General features: G+C 41.0%; 1 protein-coding gene and 1 long non-coding RNA gene across 4 annotated transcripts in view; one reads left to right on the top strand and one right to left on the bottom strand.

The window, feature by feature from the left end:
- Positions 1-470: 470 nt before the first annotated feature.
- LOC147796029 (uncharacterized) lies at positions 471-7,717 on the bottom strand. 3 transcript variants are annotated; one of them, XR_015428383.1, is made up of 3 exons: positions 7,110-7,717; positions 5,172-6,529; positions 471-2,521 (listed from the first exon to the last, which is right to left on the bottom strand). It is a non-coding gene; the product is annotated as an uncharacterized LOC147796029 (long non-coding RNA). The 3 variants fall into 3 exon arrangements; XR_015428384.1 differs by lacking the exon at positions 471-2,521 and adding an exon at positions 3,406-4,070; XR_015428382.1 differs by lacking the exon at positions 471-2,521 and adding an exon at positions 3,406-4,539.
- A 5,509-nt stretch (positions 7,718-13,226) lies between these two features.
- LOC110982054 (follistatin-related protein 5-like) overlaps positions 13,227-13,680 on the top strand; it is a 103,598-nt gene continuing 103,144 nt past the window's right edge. Inside the window, 1 exon segment of the mRNA XM_087129983.1 lies at positions 13,227-13,499. The gene's annotated coding sequence lies outside the window, so the exon portion shown is untranslated.

A 13,680-nucleotide genomic window follows, 5' to 3' on the forward strand; every position in this document is an offset into this window, starting at 1 on the left:
TCCAGTTTGGCCATCTCTAAGACGTTGAGACGCTTCGGGGTTTGTCGTGGGGGCCCTAAGACAACTGCATTTGGGTTTTGCGACTTAGGATAGGGCGTCAGCACCGGCGGGTCATCAAAAAGCTCAGCTGACGAGGTTGGAGAGATTGGAACCACCGCCATCGTACAACAATAAAGCCTCTACCACCAAATGCTGTGTTGGTTAACGGATAATGAACGTGACATTTTGACCCCCTTTGTGAATATTGAGCTAAGTCCTAAAGACAAAAACTTCTACCCGGATCTTCCACCAAAAAGAGAGAAAAATATGTAACCTGGGAAAATAACACAGTGCGACCAAATGGGGAAAACTCGCAAACCTCGACAAAAAGAATCAAGCAATAACAATAAAAGTAATAACAAGGATCGGTAAGAAGTTGGGTCGCAGGATATTCACTAGAAAAGACAAAGGGAAACAAGGAGAGATCCAACTTATGTTTAAAAAAAACCAGTATTTTATTCTAAGATGCCAAGAGAGTTTGAACTCACAGTTACACAGAAAAGGAAGTAGTGGAATTCGGTCAGTCCGCACAACCAAAAAACTAAAAAACCAAAAAATAAATATACATGCACAATGGATAGACCAGAAAAACCACAGCTTTAACCAAGACTTTTAAACGAGACGGTCAGAATTCCCCTGAATACTCTGACTATTAGATGAGCAAATGCTTGTAATACTTCATGCATTTTCAGTAATTAGTAATTTTTCTTATCCAGTTCACTTCCCGGGGCCATGGATTTCTTTGCCCACATTTAAATTAACTTGCTATTTTGTTTGATAATACAGGCCAGGAAGCAGCAGCAGTATCCCTCTTCTATTGTGGAATGCATACTTAGCTTTGTTTAGTAAGCTAATGCACCGATCCCAATGCACCCGACTTCTTCGTGCGAGTGTTCACCTGGGGTTCATGAATGGTACTGTGTGTGATACAATGTCACTTGTTTTGCACGAGAATAAGATGTGTACCTTGTATAAGAGCTAGTTTTGGGTGTGTCGGATGAGAACATTTTTGATGGTTGTCGTGATGACATGTAGCTTGTGGATTGTCAGAGCCGCGCACATTTTAAGCCCGTTTGCTGCCCTGTGCTGCAGACATTTACAGAACTGCTTAAGGCAATTGGGTTAAACATATCCAAGACCAGCAATCCAGGATTTGAAAACTGCAAGAAAACTGTAAGTTAATTCTTGAGTTGTTTCTTTCGACATAAAGATTTAATTAAAGTACATACTTTTGCCTAGTGTTAGAAATCAATGATCGAGAAATATCTAAGAAATTGTGATTGAAAGGCATTTTTTGTCAGATTTTGCCTATATAGTAGAAGATGGTACCGGTAGTACATTTGAGCATTTTTTGTTTTGTTTTGTATTTTGGCAAATCTTTCTTTGAAAATTAGATGGCATAGTTGTATCATGCATGAAGTGCCTGACCCTTGATGAAGGTGAAGCCTGGTTTGGAGACTACTATTTGGGGTGAATGTCGCCAAAACCTTGCCTTGAACGTGCGTCGCAGAGACGACTGAGAGTACTGTGGTAGGGCTTTTTGATGAGCGGAGTGTAAGCTAGCTGAGCAACACTTGATCAATCGCCACTGAGTCTACAAAGGACTAGAGGACCCGCATAACAGGATCCAGGATTTATCGCGGTGAACTGTATTGCTATTGCCAATTGATAATCATTTGTGACCAGAGTTCAGTTAAGCTAAGATCGATAATCTGCAAACTGCAAATTCATTTACACGTATAGTCCTTGGATAGAGTTCGGTGAAGCTAAGATGGATCATTTGCAAATTGCAAATTCAATTACATGTATGGTCCTTGGATAGAGTTCGGTGAAGCTAAGATGGATCATTTGCAAATTCATTCATATGTTTAGTCCTTAGATAGATTTTCTCTGGTTGTACACATTTAATATTGTGACTGTATCATACGCTTTAGTTACGCAATTGATATCTTGTAGTTTTGTATCATCCATGGAGGTCAATTTGCAACAAAGGGTTATGATGTCAAGAGGAAACCACTAATACAGTTATACCTGGGTAAAAGCCAAACTTTATAAGATATTTCTGATATTTGGTCAAACAGTCAATTGACGTCTAAAATTTCATTTTTTTAATTCTAATTGTAAGGTGGTAATCTATTGTATATTTATATTGTTTTAATGATCTAAATAGGGTAGACATCTGAGGTTGTAAATAATAAAAATTGTCTGCAAAGAATTTGTAAAAGAACTGTCCTTTAGCGATTATTTCGGATTGCAATCTACTCTTTCTTAACTTTCCGGTCACAGTGCCAGGTTTGCATTGGTTATTGTGACAGAGACTATTTGACCCTTAAACAACACTTATAATTATGTCACAGAATGAAACCGACACTTGAGCAAGACTTTTAGTGAACCAATACATGTATCTTCAAACACGACCAGTGGTTAACCAACACAGCACTCAGTAAAAAGATGCAGTTGCAGGTACTCAAGCTTAGGAAACCTGCAAAATACAACAGAGGAAGCAAAAATAAAGTAAGGTTACTCTATAAGCAAAATCCTGTAAAAGTGGGAATAATTAATCGCTGAAGGAGTGCAATTCCGAAACTTATAACTCATTCTGGACAAAAGCTAAGTGCTCTGCATGTGCTACCCATTTAGAAAATTTTATAGGTCACTACACTATGTCCAAACTTATTATGCAAATGCAAAGTTCAGTGTTAAAATTAAAATTCCATTGCAAAACACCACTTTTGGTAAAGGTTATTGGTTTCAAATATTATATTTTATATGTTCATTTGCAAATGAAATTCAGTACAATTATTTTCTCAAGATCACTATAATATTGTAATCTCTTCATAGCGTTTGTTTTCTACTGTCCAGAGATATTATGCAACATAGATATAGAGATATTACGCAACAAGTGTGCAGTGCAGTCATATTTTATTATTTTCTCCAGATTATAGGTCATTGTAAAGCAGAAATCATTTTGCTTGCACATTCAGAAAAAAAAACTAAATATTAAAAACAAAACTAAACAAGCAAAAAATAAACAGTTGCACTGAACATCCTATTTTATGCTAATAAACGTCACATGTCAATATAGCCACCCTGTTTGCTGATGACTTTCAACAGTCTGCTGTCCACTGATTTTGTCAAATTGTTTATTGTTTCCTTCGAAACGTGCTGCTGCTTCCTTAATCGCATCCCACAATGCATCCTTGGAGTTGTATTGCTCCATTAGCATAAATTGTCTACTTCAACCACCGACCAGAGGTTCTCAAATCGGATTTAAATCCGGTGAACAAGCAGGCCCACTCCATGATCTGTTCCTGCTTGAATCCGTTGCGCTCCATCCAGGCTTTTGTGTAATGGGGATGCCGCGCGAAGGTGCGTTATCGTGCATGAAAATCAGCAGCTTGCGTTGTCTGGCCGGATGCTTTTTCCACCATGGCACAAAGTTGGCATTCAAAAGATCACACTATCCTTCAGAGTTCAGTTTAACACCGTCCTCAACACGAAATGGTCTAATCATCTGATCTCCAACGATATCAGCCCAAAACATGACTCCACCCCCACCCTTGTTGTCGACGTAGTTGCACTGGTGCAGACTGCCCCTGAGTTATCCATCCTCTGGCCCATCCATCTGGTCCCATTCAGTGTTGCTCTGCACTCGTCCGTGAAAATAACCCGTGAAAAAGTCAATTTTCATATATTTTTCAGCCCAGGAAATGCGTTTGGCTTTGTGGTTTTTGTTAAGAGGTGGTCGTCTTTGAGCCTTTCAAACCTTGGCAACCTCCTTTAAGGCCTTACAGCGTGTGGGTCTGGATACTTTGGGCAGTTCGTATGCTTCGAATACGTCTCTGCTGGTTGCTAGAGGATTTCTGGTAACATGACGGCGAATCTGTCGAAGGTGCCGGGCATTGATTTTTTAATATTTTGAACTCGCTTTTTTCGACCACTTTCGCTGTTTGCCACAATTATAGCACAGTACGATGATCTCTGGAAAGGCACTTGGCAATATCCAATGTAGATTGGCCCTGTGAAAGCAACTACACAATTTTTTGTTTTTCAGCAAGCTGAAGATCACCTTTTTTTACCCATCTTTACTGTACAGTGGACTGTTGCATAATTACTCTGGACAGTGTTTTCTGAAAATAACTCACATTTGGACTTGTATCTCATGAGTTACAGACAATGCTTCTTCTATTGCATTTGTCACATCTCCACTGAGGCATGGAGAGCAGTTGGGGCATTATGGAACACGTGAGTGTGTTACTTCAACAAAAAACACATACTTGCATAATATGCTTGGACACATATTCGCTTAGTAAGTCTGGACACAGTGTACACCACATGCATTTCTGAATAATATGTAACGCGAATGTCTGGTTACCTTTTAAACTCCAGAGGAATGGCAGTGGGGTTGACCAGTGATGCGCTTAATTAGGTTTCGGGTTAGGTCCGGGAGTTTGGAAACCGGGGGCCGTCGAGTATGTCAAGTGAGGGGTATTGGTGTAACTGTCAGGGGATTTGACAACGTGTTTTCAGTGAGTAAATTATGTTGTGGAAAGTGGAAAACTGAACTCAAGAAGACAGCCATGATGGGAAAAAGGGGGAGAGTTCGACAATACCAAGAGTATGATAAAAGTTAGTTAGAGGAAGAAAGGTTGAAATGGGTATTGTGGACTATTGTTTTGCATTTTTATGCTAAGATGGTGTTTTCAGACTGTGGAAAACAGGGCCCGGGGAGGGGAATTAAATAATGTTAGAATTGGGAAAATTAGTCCGTCTAAGCCGAGCTGCTGAGGAGTTCAGATTGGATCGACTGACACCAACTTTGGTACCCGGGATTTAGTTAATGAGTAGACGATTGTAACTGAACCGTTAGTTCATCTTGGATTGTGCATAAAGATTGGGTACTGACGGGAGGTTTGTAACTAATTCACGTGAGTACATGAACCGCAGGTACTGTACCTTCATTTGAGTTTGTGACAGTGTATCTCGGCAGGGCAAGGGGGTGCGCGATGGGTCCTCATGCCCCCTCCTTGCCGTTTGTAAATGTTTAGCATTAGTTTGTTGAGGTACCTCACTCGTTGAGGAAGTGAGTGGAAGTGAATAAACCAGCTAGAGGTGGATGGTATCACACATACCTTTGCCGTGCGTGCCATTTCGTTCAGTGTCCCTTGCCCTTGGTGTAACGGGCGGTATATTTCCACCCAAACGGATCCAGGCCTTGGCCAAACGCGAGCGGTGCCGCAACCGGGCTGAGTGGCCTGGCGATATACCCAGCAAGAAATGAGACCGAGGGGTACCCCCCCAACATGCCCAATCCCTATACACATTCCAGACTATTGTTACTTAACACATCCCCCCAAGATGTCTGAAAGGAATTCCCCAGATTCCTGCGAGACAATAACCAATTAACACAAAGCAGGGGGTGTTCTCTCCGTCTCATACCTTGCTGCATATGCCCGGCGAGCCAAGGGTTCACTGACTACGGAGGAGAAACCGCCACAAATACAACACATGATGCATGGCTATGGTACAAGTCACTGGGCTGGGATAAACAGTTCAGCCTGGGCTTAATAACTTGTGCAAACATTACGGCTTAACTCGTCCAAGTCAAATAGTCAGAATATACACAGTGAGCAAGGTAATATAGACCTAATACACATTCATGTACTGTACAAATGTATAGTACTTAAAAGCAGAGCCTGCTAAGACGAGTTTACTTCAGTTCTGGTTAATGACTCAACCTCAGATAGGAACAGCCAGGTCATGCCACATGGCTAAGAAAATTGCCACATACACACATACACTGCACACTGAAGGCCACATGTACATTGTAGGGAATTAAGTAAGACTAACTGAGAGCTGCGAGCTTAACTTCACGAGTCAACGATAACGCACACTATGAAATGTTTCAAAGCATGGCATTAAACACATTGGTTTCTGGCAATGCTTACAAATCATACGAGTCTGCTTACGTTGGGTTCTCGTACTACAGACAACACAGTTTTGTTTTGGCCTTGCCTACTCCTTCCGGAATAATGTCCACTTGAAAGGAGTGCAGTTTCAGGGACATGTGGTTTTGAGTTGCTCGTCCTGCAGGCGGACAACATTTCATCGATGACCTGGACCCGGAAATCCAAGCTAGTGAGCGGATGCTTTGTGGGGATGCTGTTGTACACGATGGTAGCACTAACCAAACAGATGTCAAGAACTGCAAAGAAAACTTGTTTCCACCATTTCAGGGATCTATGATGATGCGTGTAGTAGTAGTAGACACTTACGTCCAAGTACACGAGAGTTTGCGGATTCGGCAGATCTGATCTGCATATCGGTTGCAGTGGTCTCCCTCACCAGCAATTGCCAAATTGTTTCACAGAAGAAGAGTTAAAATATCTGTAGGGGTGACAGATTACTGAAATTCTGGCTACACCCAGTCGGTTCCGTGAAGTTCACAGGTAGTGGCGTTTGGTAAGTGGAGGTTGCTTGCCATCCAGTCCTGCATTATTGAAGAATAATATAAGGACTAATAAGAACAATATTTACAAAGTGTTTTACACCAAACACCAAAGCAGTGTACATGAAAAAACTAGGAGTAAGGTAGGTCTTATTCAGCTGTTCATTGAAGTCGCGATAGATGGACTTCCTGATTGGGTTTGACTGAAATGCCTATTCACACACACTGCATGTAAACTAAATCTTGATTCACCGCACGTTTGGTTATATACACTCACACTCTCAAAGTGGCATTCTGCCAAAGAAAGCGTCTGTTTTCTGTACGATATGCCAATTAATTTAGGGTGATCTTTGAACATGTTTAATTTCTGCTTGGAAACCACGACAAGTTACCCTACATTGAGACGCCACAGTACATTAATCAGGGTTTAAAGAATAAAGATTGAAATCCTTCCTTTTCCTTGATTGGCAATTAGGATTCGTGACACATTCGGGGTATCGGGAAAAATATGGCAAGCCTGCTTGTGGTTATAAAATGCAATACATTGTAATGATAAGGATATGAATGACTGAGACTAGAGTGTCTAGTTGCAAGACTGTACATGGGTATGCCTTAGGCCTACTTGAACTTCGGCTTGGAGGGTGCTCGGTGGCGTCGATGTAGTGAATGATGTGGTTGCCCAAACTCATCATCACTTTCTTATGATGAGAACAAGGAGGAAGTTTCATCCGAGGTTATTTTGGAGCCACTATCTGTTAAAATTTCGTCGATGATGTCCGAAGCCGCTGTCATTTCGCCTGTTGTGGTTTTTGTAAGAACGCGCCAAGCGCGTCTCCAAGCCATCTCGTCCAATCAGAGCGCTCGAGACGATATCAAACGGGAGAGAGCGCTATTTACATTCCCGCTGCTGGCGTTTTGGTCTGTGTGCGAAAGAGGAGTGTTGGTAACGAAGTGACACTGAAATCGTGTGCCACAAAGGCTCATTGGTAAAGAATCCACATACCACTTTGAGCCCAGCTGGCACTTCTGGGGCTGAAAGGGCTATTTATACAAGGTAAACCCATTCAACTAGAGCTGTTTTTTAGGGGGCCGTGTTAAAATCTTAAAAACAAAATAATACAATTAAATATACAAAGTGTGTATATTACGACAGAATAGATAAAAACCCACTAAAATTAGGAAAAAAAATAAAGAAGACAACTATTAAAAGTTAAAACACTGAGATTAACAAAACTTCACATTAAAGTTAAACCTAGCGACTTAAAATACATTTAAGATAATGTTTTTTATTGAAACGAGCACGAACTGCGCAGCACACGGCATTTCACCACTTGTGCCCCGATAGCGGCTGCAGTTAGTATGTGTACATGTGTATTGTGCACCAAATTGAGGACAAAGGTCACCGTGTACACAAATTATATAAGACGATCTTACTAGTAAATAGTGGAATTACTCCATACTTGGCTCTTAAATACAGATCGTGCTAATCCATACATATGTCTCAAACTGGCGAAGTGAAATTAAGGGGCTTTCTGCAGAATTTGGAAGTAATTGGACTAGAAGTTCCAGAAATTATGGCAAGAAGATAGTAGTCGTTTACTTGTAAATCTTGAAAAACTAATCTTGAAAAATCAACGAATGAGGTAATGATGACGTCACTTCAGAAATGCAGTCAGGGATTGACCGTTGACGTACTGAGTGAATTTTACAGGGATCAGACATTGCCTGATATGTAGAATAAAAAATTGTAAGAATTGACCATGCTGACCGTCACACGGGTTTAAATGCACGTACAGTTCTAACAGTTTCCTTTACTAGTGTAAGCTCTGTCGTCGATGTTCTGTGCGCCGTGTGAATATCTTTTTTCTTCCTTTGTCTTCTTTTTTCAATGTCAATTAGAAGTGAAAGCTGTACATTACATTTTACTGCAAGCTTATGTGGCCCTTGTTTGTTTTGTGTTCGTCTGATATACCCAGCAAGAAATGAGACCGAGGGGTACCCCCCAACATGTCCAATCCCTATAAACATTCCAGACTATTGTTACTTAACACATCCCCCAAGATGTCTGAAAGGAATTCCCCAGATTCCTGCGAGACAATGACCAACACAAAGCAGGGGGGGTTCTCTCCGTCTCATACCTTGCTGCATATGTCGTCTGAATCTGAAAGATACTTTGTCTCTTTAGTGACAGGTCTTAATTTAGGCCACTGACTTCAGTGAATAAGAGCTGTCGCTACACAAGTGAAGTACGAGATTTGCGGAGCACAAAGCACCCCTTTTTGGCATCGGGATAAGCAGGGATGAAAAGCGTATGTGAAACACAAAGATTTTGAAGAATTAGGACACATGCAAATATATGCAATTGTCATGGTCTACAGTGAAACACTTTACAGGGAGAAAACGCATAACCCCGTTTCTGTGTTTCACCTCAAGGGAAAATAGAGTCGTAATACCGGTATTCAATGTTAAACGGGGTGATTCCAGACTATTTGGGGTTCCAAGTTTCACTTTCATTTTGTTTTTCAATTTGTCAAAACATTTAGAGATATTTTCATCAAAATTTTTTAAGTATTCTATTCGTATTTTAAAGTATTTACTATTCGTAAGTGGCATGAATTTGTAATGAACAATTATTTTACTGCTGTTATTCTTACTTTCTTGTTCCCAAATGAAACGTTTAACGCACTTTCAATTCAAGATGGCCGACATACACCGTCAGTGGCAAGCACATCTCATAGTGTGTTGGCAAGGTAACGTGCGTTTTTTATTCACTGCGCTTCGATCGCAATTCGTAAATCCAATAGGTTAGATTCACTTTGCACTCTAAGGCTGAAATTAATTCTGAGACATGTATAAGATGTTTATGATAAAAAGGACTTGTGTAAATAGACAAGCACCATTTTTATGCACATTTGACCGCTTCACAATAGTGGTGTGTTGTGTATTGCATGCATTCATGCCACTCTAATAAAACAGACACGTGAATGGAAAAAGGAAAAAGTATTTGTACTGAAATCACCCCCCAAATTACGCTTTCTGTCCCTTTCAAAATAATTCAACATTTTACGTCAAACATACAAGGAGTATTCACCAGCACTAACCTTTTGTATTAATCGGATTTATTTAATGTGATTATTTTCATCCAGGTAGCTTTTACCAGTGTTTACAAAGAATGCATATTTGGCAGTACGGCTAAAAGATTTATAATAGCAAAAGTGGAAATCGTTTCGTCAAATATTTGGACTCAGCTTTTTTCGTCAGCTTGATCTATAACTAACTACAGGGCGTAAAACGTCTACAACTTTTTGAATACTGCAACAACTTGACAAAAATATATAGCTTTTGAAGATGAACTGCTTTTTTCAGTGCTGCATTAATTTTTGCTAACAAAACATTAAATAAAAAGGTATTTTAAAAAATGAAATTCATGCAAACCATATTCAGCCAGATTGCAGTCTTGTCATTGTCATGCCTAATGACTCTATTTTTGATTCTAATTACTTCACTCTGAGTTGTGACCAAAGATTCCCTGATGACTCTTGATAAAATCTTAGGTCAGGTATCACCCATCATGATGTAAAAATTTCATCTGGAACATTGTGTCGTAATTGCAGTGGTGATCAGAGAGCCTTCACTATAAATGCAGGCGGTTTTACGACACGTGTCAAGAAAGTTAGCCAGAAGGTTTAAGAGAATAGGTCAACTCCCTGAGTGTCAATGTTCTGCCTAAAAAGGAGGGTTCAGCTGGGACACCGGCTCGTACACCCAGAAATTCTCATCCTTCACTGTCTAAAATTCCAATCAGGTACGTACATTCAAGATCGCTGGTCACATCACTTCAATCTGGATTATCCTCGCCCTTATCGTTCACCCCAGCCCGATCGCGACTTCTCAGATCATCATCAACCTAATTATGCGTACAGACACGGGTAAGAGAACCAGACAATATTATAGAGACATTTTGCGCATGTGCGAAAGATCAGCCTCATTTCTAAATCACGACTTCGTTGTTGACGCAGGCTTCACCTCAGACACACAAATCGCTTGTAGGCATGTGGTGTTCGAAAATAGTGAATATACTTCCCATCGGGACCATGGTGTTATAGTTAAGTTTTGTTATTTACTTTTTATTGAGCTGCAGACTTCAAAATCAGGGAGTAAATTCAGTCGGAGCAATAAACCGTGTTGAAGCCGAGATTTGAAAACCGTCGGTGAAATTTCCCAGACCCAGCATGCTTTCAACAAAATTTTACTTACGGAATATTCTCAAGATCGGAATGCATTACCCTCACATAAAACAACAACAGGTTCTGATTTTGGGATACGTATTTTATCCAAAATTTCATTTCATCTGAATTCGAGCACATGCACTGTGACAATCGGGAGCACGCAGACGTCTGTAAATCGGACAGAAATGGTGCCAATTATGACCCTTAGCCTGAACTGAGTTGCTTGACGTGTTTCACTGGAAATTAAAGATTATGGCCACAAGATCAGCTTGCTTTTTAGGGTTATTAGCCACAAAACATTTTTATTTACTGTTCCCCGAAAATTCTCCCAAACCTTAGTAAAATTAGGCGCTCAGGTCTGTACTATTCAGCTGCCCGCCTGAACACAAAAATCGGCCCACACGGACATCCCATGCTTGGGTCGATTTTGCCCTCTATAGGCCTACGTGTGCCAATCTTTCAGTGTGGTGTAAAAGGTCACGCGGCAAGCTTCCGGAACCATCACGCAGTCCGCCTACTTACATGGGGCCGTCCTATCACGTTCTATAATTTTGGAAAGACTAAATTCTAAATGAAACCACCCAAAGAAACACTCATATCGGAATTATTCCTTTTTCTTCCTCAAGTAATATTTCGAAAGAGTCACCTGGAGATGGGCAAAAAAAATTATATTAAAAACCTTTCACTTCCGGCGATATCGTTCCCAGGTCTCCTTGTTCGTGCACGTTTGTTCTCATTCCTACTGTACTTACATGAAAACAAAGTTGCACAACGTTGCAAAGATTTACCTACCTGCAGTCGATGGGTTCGAGATTCAATCGAGCTGACCTGACGCAATTCTTGTCAGCAAAGGTCAGATTAAACATTAGAATCTTTCGTAAAAGCGGGATATTGTTTCAAGTTGATTTCCTAATAAATTACAAATTTATTCAAATAGTTTTGTTTGTTTTTATTTGGGCTTTTACCAAAAGACTACAGTAAAGTATAACACTGTAACGCTACATCTGCGTACGAGTCCACTACCTTGTACTGTCCCTCGTGTGTTTTATATTTTCGGAAGGATATTTCTCTTTTAGGTCAGGTAATTTTCCACTTTATATAAATGTGCTTGTCAAACACAGCCGACTCGTAAAAGGTTTGGAACGTCGGGTTGCATCGGGCTGACTGTCAAAAAGATCGGGTGCTTTCTAAATTTGGATGAAATGAGATTTTGGATGAGATGCGCGCGCTGAACTCAAAACCAGCGGCTGTTTTATGTTTGGAAATTTTTTCCGACCATGCGACGTTACGTCTTGTAAAATTTCGTTTAAATATTGAGAACACGTCAGATCTGGAAATTTTCATTTGGGCGAAAAGATTTTATGAACAGGGGCATGTGGACTGCATGTGGATGCGTCCCCCACTCGTCCGTCTCTGAATGAGGGATGAAACCATCGGCTTAATTGGCTTCTGTTGCCGGTGAGAAAATTCGTGTGCCCGAAACCCGTAGAGAATAAAAGGCAACATTCCTCCATCGAGGACTTGACAAATATTATAAGGCCCTGATCAACTTCTGCAGAAAAAATTCAAGTTGAAGATCAATTTCTCCTTGCTCGCTGAGTGTAGACTCCGCCACTGATCTCAGCAAGAAGTACGTAGGCCTACTTCGCCCTTGAATCAGTCCTATTCTAAGATTAGAAGACAGGATACCTGACGACATTATCATAATGCACAATTTAATAATGTCGACGATCTGTCGGGTCAATCGTAATGATTCTCCGTTGACATCAATATCCCGTCTTGAGCTGAAGCCAACGGCTCTTACATGCTTCAAGATGTACCGGATAAAAATCGGCTCTAAGGGAACAGTCCACTAATTCAAGTTGAAAACAGTGTCAAATTGGCACTGTTCAGGGCCCAATAACATGCATACAACATCCCTGAGATTTCTGAAGCACAAATTAAATGATTGTCTGGTCCCTAATCTTTTAATTTGTTTTCAATTTTTTGCGGCTTAAATTCCCGCAACACAACCCCCCCCGAAAAGTGACTTTTCTGAATCCTGATTGCAGCCATTTTTCAACTTGCAACCCTCGACTTTCTCGAGAACTTAGGACGATTTTCAACCCTTAGCCATTCTGCTCTCATGTGAAAGCTTAAAGACCCAGGGAGCTGATCCTGGCACCGATTTACACAATCGCACCATCTTGGGGGCCCAAAAATCTGCCATTTCAAAAGATGCTGTGGGGGCACTGTTAATGCTAATGCGCTGGCCAGAAATACTTGAATTAGTGGACTGCAACTCTAATACGCGTCCACCATTGGACAAGCAAGCAATATTGTGCACTTCGTTGCCGTCAGCCTGGGTATGATTAACTTGGTGTGATTTCAGGGAAAGTTCTTAGATCACACTTTGAAAGATACTGGTTATATCCGAATTTGAAACAGGGTCAACCAACGGGTTAGAGAGCTTTAACCTCAAACAGTCGTCACCTCCAAACACAGAAATTAGCATTTCGCCTCCCGATCGTGCTCACACGACGGGCAAACTGCATCACCGGTGCAGAGCGAGAGAGGCGTCGCACTGGATATAGTGACTGGTGAAAGAGTGGCCTGGGAGTGAGCAGATAACACACCCTGGCTGGCTTTGTAGTCTAGAAAATATATCCCCAGCTCATCGCCATCTTCAAGACTACCGATTAAACATCTTGAGGACAGGACCAACCTCATCATCTGTACTCCTCCGACGCGAAAGCCGTCAAGGATTCGTCCATTCCTCCTGACTAGTGTCTACTTTGACATAGGTAGGTACGCAGTAGGCCTATACCTACAGTTATCAACTCAGCATCTTCATAATGCAGCATACTACATCAAGCTGTACCGTGAAGTCGTTCGAAATATTCTGTGATATTTAATTAGGGGCGCGGGCCCTGTTGTGACGCGTGAATATGTTTCACACAGTGTCAAGTCAGTTAATTGACTTTG

Source organism: Acanthaster planci, linkage group LG19 (assembly GCF_054643075.1).
Source record: "Acanthaster planci isolate LZ-2023a linkage group LG19, COTS_SCS, whole genome shotgun sequence".
Lineage (NCBI taxonomy): Eukaryota > Metazoa > Echinodermata > Asteroidea > Valvatida > Acanthasteridae > Acanthaster > Acanthaster planci.